The 7,626-nt window shown below is 41.2% G+C and overlaps 1 long non-coding RNA gene across 1 annotated transcript; it reads right to left on the bottom strand.

Annotated features, from left to right (window-relative positions):
* Positions 1–2,719: 2,719 nt before the first annotated feature.
* LOC128087281 (uncharacterized) lies at positions 2,720–7,202 on the bottom strand. Its single transcript, XR_008209760.1, has 3 exons — positions 7,139–7,202; positions 5,564–5,807; positions 2,720–3,310 (listed from the first exon to the last, which is right to left on the bottom strand). It is a non-coding gene; the product is annotated as an uncharacterized LOC128087281 (long non-coding RNA).
* Between the last annotated feature and the right edge of the window lie 424 nt (positions 7,203–7,626).

Raw genomic sequence — 7,626 nt, 5'->3', positions numbered from 1 at the left:
TTGTGAGTTCAGAAGCCAGCTTGCAGAGGGAAAGGAAATCACCATTCATGATGTCCTCCCCAAGGACTGCCCTGCATAGTAACAGCTGTAAGAATGGATGACAGAATATCAAAATAATAAGGCAGCAATATGAGGCTTTTCCTCAGCCCTTCCCGTACACTGTTCACAGAATGAAAATACAGAGGTTAAGTACCCACATCATTAAGAAACCTTAAAATCAGAGGCTAACTTTAACCTCAGCATTAAATATTGAGGATCCAGCTGAATGTTCTTTGCAAACACACTTTTCATTCCAGCCCTCACTTGCTGAATGTGCTCAGTACATTGAAAATGCTCTATCACAGAGAGGAGAATTACTTGACACGGAGTTCAGAATCAGGCTGTAATTCCCTGTGCCAAAGCAGAAGGGTCCACATTGTGGAGATGGAGCACTAACAGCCACATTATTGCCAAGTCAGCATTTTCTTTACGTTATCCTTTGCTTTATTATATTCCTGTGTTTGAACCTGATGGAGCAGCCAACTTTTTTTCTTATGAAGTAGTTTTGATCCCTCGGCTTTCATGGAGGTGTTCTTGCAGAGGACTTTATAGGGCACAAACCACGTGGTGGTGAACAAGCTGTATCACATTGGGTGGCTCCAGCTAAGGCTGGCAGTGCTGTCATCCAAAACGTTTGAAAGAAAAATGAGCAAAACGTATTTTGCCCAGTGCATACATCTGAAATTCAGCTGAAGCACATATGGAGTAATATAACTTTGTCACATAATTGCATGTAAACCATATAGATTGAAATACACCCCTCTCCACACAAACAGGAAAAAGAGGACCTCACCTCATCTGTGAATACAGAAGCTATTTTGGGGCTAATTTTGCTATAGTTGGGAAGATTTGTGGCTTGGGAGAACAATTCCAAAAAATCTCTGCTAATCCTTACTGAAGCGAGGTCAAAGCAAGCACTGCAGAATGGGCTTCTTCAGCTCCAGCTCCAAAAATTCACTGTGCATTTTTTATCAGTGGGGCATTCTCTATGATGCTGTGGAAGAGAAAAATAACCTTAATGCAGCTTAATATTGGCTGAGGTGGGCTAAGAAATAGAAGCAGCAACTATCAGGATACTAACGGGTGATAATTCAGATAGTAATTGAATTTCTTCTATTTTATCTGGACTATTCAAATAAACCATGGCTAGGTTATTTTTTTGTTTGTTTATTTTAGGGCTAGGGCTTATTTTCTTTTTAATGCCATCATGATTCATTAGTTCAGATGGTATCTTGACCGTGCATGGAAACATCTCTCACGATCCAGTGTCATAGAAACTAATACATATTGCTGCCTGTTTCTGTCTGAGCAATGAAAAGAGCATCAGAAGTTAATGAACTACACTGCTTCTTCTGATGGTCTTGAGATTTCCTTTCCCCTTTCCTTTCCCTTCCCCTTTCCACTTTCCTTTCCCTTTTCCTTTCCTTTCCTCCTTCCCCCCTTCTCTTCTCTCCTTTACTTTCTTTTCCTTTCCTTTTCCAAGAAAACTCAACAGCAAGTTAGCTAACAATTTTGCAAATTAATTTTCCATTTTTATCTTTACAATGGATGATCCCTCAACTCCTGACAGCAACCCTACCTGTGCCCAGCAGCATTTCCAGGCCTGACACCAGCTGAAGTGGGAAGGCACATACCTGAATCATTGTAGCCCATTTGGATCATCCTCACTCCCAGGACTGGGTGGCTGTGAAATGAGTCCTGATCTGTTCTAATTTCCAAGCACAGATTGAGAAATGCAAGTTCACACCATCTGCAGTGTGCAGGACCATGCCAGGGACAGCACAACCCTTGTGAACACAATTGGCTTTATGTGGTCCATCTCTTGGTGATTACGTCTCTCCCATGCCCAGGAAACGACTGTTTCCTGTCCTTGCAGTAGTTTGAATTCGTCCCCTCAGTGTTTTCCAGGATGGCCAGCTGCCTGCTCAAATACCTGGAGGATATTTGCATCTTTCACTCCATCAGCCTGCTCCTGCAGGACCTGAATTTATGTTGCTTGGTCTGTAATTTTTCCATGGACAATATCCATGGAGCAGCACACACACAGTTCAAAACGATAGCTGTTGTACAACAAACCTTTATTACCTTTCAGAAGCAGTTAAAGCACTCTTTACTGGTTGCTTTTCTTTTAGACATTCTTCTTTGACCCTTCATAAAGCATTTCAGAGGATTTTTTCCTTTCCTCTTCTTTTCAGTTTCTGAGAAACATCCATAGTGAAAATCCTGGCTTTCAGTTATCGCAGAAAAAGGCCATAAATAACAGTTCCAGCAGTGCCTGGCACTGCTGAGAATCTGCAGTGTGAACTCTCCCCTCAGCTTTTTATTATAGGCTTTCATTCTGTTGAAATCTATCAGTGATAGACTTACTTACCCTCCTGAATCCATGAGATCTTATTATAACAAGAAGAAGGGCGATGATAACAAAACAGATTGGAATCCTTATTGCAGCACACGTTCAGTGCTGACATACTCTATGCTGTACTCTTTGTCCAGGGATTTGGTGGGGATCATCATCCCTGGAGGCGTCCAAAAGCCGTGGAGATGTAGCACTGAGGGCTGTGGTTGGTGGGCATGGTGGGGTGGGATGGAGTTGGGCTTGGGGATCTTAGAGATCTTTTCCAACCTTAGTAATTCCATGATGCTACGATTCTGTGTGAGTCTATGGTGAACGTGGTTTATTTTTTTTTTTCCTACGAAAGGAAGTCATTAAAAGGACTCCTGGAAATGCAAATCTATCACACTAATAATTCAAGACAGGGAGGGAATGCTCGTATCTCCTCCAGACATCTGAGAGAATAGTTTAGTCTGTTAATTAATATAAAACAATTATGCCCGTATTCCACTTCTTTATTTTGCAAAGATTATTAACTGAAGAATGTGCTGTGTTTAAAATGCACTAAATTGATGCAGTTTACTATAGATCCACTCTTTCGAGACTACAGATTGAAGAGGTAACCTGGTAAGTCTGAAATTTGACAGGTCCAGTAATTAAGAATGTGTGAGCAGACAAATATTTTGGAGTGGATTTTCAGTTGTGCCCAAGGCAGACTCTGCACAGCAGCATAGTGATTAAAGAGCTAATTTCAAAGCAGCACGTCCAGGCACTATTTGGTATTTGAGACAGGCTGTTTTACCTCAGAAAGGAAATGTTATTTCTGTGGGTAGGTACATGGTACAACAGGAGGGCAGTTAGGTTTCCAAGCACTGAAAATGCTTTCAGACAAATCAGTGATTCCAAAATATCCCTGCTCTTCATCAGCCTTGGAAACCACTAAAAAAAAAAAAAAAAAAAAAAAAAAAAAAAGCCTGATAAAGTCTAATAAAAAAATTATTTTCCCAACCAACAGGCCATCATTTGAAAAACCTCATTTTCTGAAATATATGTATCTCAAAGCATCAGCCTTGCTATCTCAAGCCAGCACTTCAGACATCACCACTCCTTGTGTTTCTGCAGCTCGAATCTCTCCTGGGATTAGTTCTGTTTCCATCATTTGAGATCATTCAGGCTTTGGTGTAGCAGCCTTCAAGTCTGAACAGGGAACTCCTTTTGGAACTAGAGCAGAAAAAGAAAATCTGTGATCCCTGGAAGCAAGGTCTGTCTTCATAGGCAGAATACAGAGCTGCAGTTTGCATCTGCAGGTAAATAATGAGAAAAAACAAAGCCCTACTCGAGTTGACACCGTCAGTGTGGTGTCAGACAATAAAAAGACTTTGACAATTATAGTAACAGCAAGAGGAGATCTAAGGAAAACATTGGACTGGTAGTTGGTCACCAAATAGAAAAGAAGGTGGCATTTAATGGTGTTTTTTCCCCCCTATTTTTTTTTGTTAATAATGATAGATCTTTAGCTACTCCATTCTGCTCCACCCTACCCTATTCTATTCCACTCTATTCCATCCTAATCTGCTCTACTCCATCCCATCCCATTTCCCTCTCCTGCCTGTGAGTTCTACACTGTTGCACCTGTCCTTCAAGAACCGAGTTGGGGTGATTGGATTTCACTCTAATGAATTAAAAATAATTTTCTTAATTAAAGCTCGAATTTTCTCTCATTCTACCAGTCACATATATGTACACAGTGTTACATTCAATTGAACAAGCACATAGTTACACTAAAAATTAAGGGAAGGTCAGGAATTTAGTCCATAATTTAGCAGTAATTCCTGCCCCTTCAGCGCAAATAATTTTGCCTGCAAATAATCTTGCCAGCTATTTTGCATAGTTGGTACAAATCATCTACAAAGACATCATTACAGAAGCCTCTGCTCATCGTTATTTCACCAAAGAGTGCCAAGTGATGCTATGGGTGGCATTTCAGCCAGTCGCAGCACACATCCTATGTCTGACAAAAACAGAATGCATTTTATGGCCTTCAAAGCCTTAAACTTTTATACATAATAACACATGCCAAAAGCTAAAAGAATAAATATTACGGATTAATGAATTCATAGAGCTTTTTCCCCCAGGACAGAAAACCTTTTGGAAAGCACTAAAAGGAACAGACCTGAATATTGCGATATGAAATAGCCACCTTTTTATTTTTCTCATTTGACTCCTGTACTTTTATTGCCACTGATTTGGATGAAAATGGACATGTTGTGTCGTTATTTCTGCTTGTTTAATAAGATTTTTGTTGGAAGTTTCAGCTTTAAATGAAAACTCAGTGCATAGATAGCTGATCTAAAAATGAGAGAGGACTTTGTCCCAAAGGTAGCCAATTCCTTGCCTTTCTGAGACCAATAAGGGCTCACCTTCTTATATTTTCAGAATTTTGAAACATGCAAAGCGTGTTTCAAATGTAAAACATTCATCTGCTTTTCTTAAAACCTCAAGCATAAAAGCAACACTTGAGGTATCCTACAGAAAATCAAACAGCACTTAAAAAAATAAAAGCTACTTGTAATGATGCTTTTAGCAAACGAAATAACCAGCATTAAGCAAACCTCCAGTGCTTGCTGATGAACAGCATAACCCTCCACTCAGTTAAATGATCCTTTCAGTGGCACGGTGAGGTGAGGTAAAAGCAAAGGAAGGTGTCAGTAGTGCAACCATTTCAAGTCTTAGAGCAGCATTCAAATTATATTTGCAGGGAGGCATGATGACTTGGGGATGCGCAGTTTAAAGAACGATTCAAAAGTAAATACATTCATAATCAGGAGGATTTTTTTCACCTCAGCCACGTGGAACTGCATGAAAGCAGTCGTAACGATGAAGGAGAAGGACTATAAACGGCACTGATCAAGTTTAAAAGCTCACAGCATTTGTAAAGAGCACAGAGATGGATAAGTGCTAGAGGAAAGTAACTCTTTTGCTGCAGTTTGGTAGATTACTTAACTGTAATTAAAATAATCTGCTGCCAGCCTTCCTAGCATGAACTTTCATTATAATACAAAATTGTACTTGAAATTAATTACTGTATGTCTCAACTCATCAGGAACTGACTTTTCTGACACTTGGAATGTCAATTCTGATGACAACAATGCTGAAAGCAGGCATTAAACTTGCCCAGGTTTCCTCCCTTACCTCTCAGGAACTGCTGTAGTGCAGTGACCTGGACTGCTGAAGACACTGAGTGCTTTGTTTATCCAAAACTACCAGGAAATGCTCCCTGCCTCCCTTGGCAGTGGAGACTCGTGATGGTAGATGGCACATCTACTGGCTTTGCAAACTCCAATTCCCGGTGACTCAACCAATGCTCTCCCCAATGCATTGCATTTCCAAGTATGGTGAACGTTCCTCCTAAAGCTGAGCTTTTCCAAGCCTGTAGCTGAAGCACAGAAACGTTCATAAGGAATCTGTCAGCAGTCGTAAGTCATCGCTTACAATGCGACCACACTCAGTTTTCATAATTTGACTTGAAGGTGAAAAATAAAAATCCTTAAGGAAAGAAAAAGAAAAGAAATTGAAATCACAAAGCTCCTTACACAAATGGAACTTTAAAACAGGTTTTTTTCCATCTCCCAGAGTGGAGTGTTAGGTTGGATATTAGGAAACATTTATTCTCTTTAAGAGCAGTAATGGACAGGCATAGCTGCCCAGGGGGGTGTTGGGGTCAAATGTGGAGATGTGGCACTGAGGGATGTGGCGGGGGTGGGTTGGCTTTAGATGTGAGCATTTTAGAGGTCTTTTCCAACCAGAATGATTCTGTGAATCTACGGTTCTATGAATAGTTAGTCACCCACATTCAATTATGTATTTTTCATTTCAGTTACTGTGGAAGGCATTCAGTGCCAGAAAAAGCAGCAGCCACAAGATCCCAGCCATTTGGTGTAAAATAACACTGTTCAATGGCTCCTGCTGTTGTGTGGACACATCAAACGTGGCACTTTCTGAAGGTGCTTCTGAACAGCATATTCATTTTTCCACTGCAGTCCTTCTTTACATCACCACAGCTCAGCCAGAAGCGTGTTGATTTTTAGCTAGAGTTTATTTAAGGAAAAGTGGGAGGAAAGAAATTAATTATTGGGTCATGCAGAGCTGTTCTTTGGTTTCGGCTTTGTGCCGGCGTTTCTCTCTCAAATGAATTTTTGAATCATTTTATTAATGGAAATGTGGGCAGTTAGACTTGAAAACATAACTCCTTACTGGCTCAAATGAGAATACGAAGTAATTAAATATTTTATACCTTCCTTAAAGCTTTATTCTGCTCTCTTTCAGCCATCATAAAGCCTTTACCTCAGTAGCCAACCTGACTTTTTTCTTCCACTTTGACACTGCCCAGCGCTGCTCTCTCACATCCTCACACATTCTTATACACATCCTACAACTTAAACACTGCTTCAGAAATGTGTGTTCTGGTTTGCCCCTGTCCATGCTCAGCAGCAATTGCCCTCATGCAATTTTGTGGCCTTCCCTAGAAGATGTGGACTGGTATACACTCTGCCCAACCTCTGGCCAATACAGAACACCAGCAAGTTTTGAAATGACAATTCATGATCAAACAAAAATGTTGCCAAAAAAACCCAAAAAACGCAGTGGGGCTGACACTCCCAGCAGCACTGTTTGAATGTGTGCCTGTAGCAACAGGACAGAGGTGTGATGACAGAAGGACAAGCACAACAGAAAGATGCTATAAAGGAAGGGAAGAAGATTGCTCACCTGTATCCAAAGATTCCAGGTCTATAGGAAAAAAACATCATCAAGGACAGACGTCCAGAAAAAGATCCCTCCCCAGTGGCAGTCAGCCCTTAAATGAGGTATAAGAGAGGTGCAGCCAGGCTCCACCCCTTCCACTTGCACAGCTGAATTGCCTTCACCTGTGCTCCCAGGGCTGACTGGGTCCATTCCCCAGGTGCTCAATCAGTGCTTCAGGCTGTGTCTCAACAGTTCTCATGCCCTGTGCTGCATAGAGCAGGGCTCTGCTGCTGGCCTCCTGGCTTAGCAGGTATTCTGCCACTAGAGTAAGGGAGCCTAACACAGCTCTATGGACTGCATGGGGAAACACCCTGATTCTCCACTGCCATCCTAACTGCATGTTGCCTTCTCTCCTCTTGGCTGGGACAAAAAGTTCAGGTTCTTACATTCCTTTCCTATATCCTTCACAGCTGCTCTATGATTTCTGATTCAAAGGCTGGATCATTTTACTC

Source organism: Tympanuchus pallidicinctus, unplaced genomic scaffold (assembly GCF_026119805.1).
Source record: "Tympanuchus pallidicinctus isolate F22 unplaced genomic scaffold, pur_lepc_1.0 scaffold3, whole genome shotgun sequence".
NCBI classification, from domain to species: Eukaryota; Metazoa; Chordata; class Aves; order Galliformes; family Phasianidae; genus Tympanuchus; species Tympanuchus pallidicinctus.
Note: the sequence above shows the minus strand (reverse complement) of the source record. Positions and strands in the feature narration are given on the sequence as shown.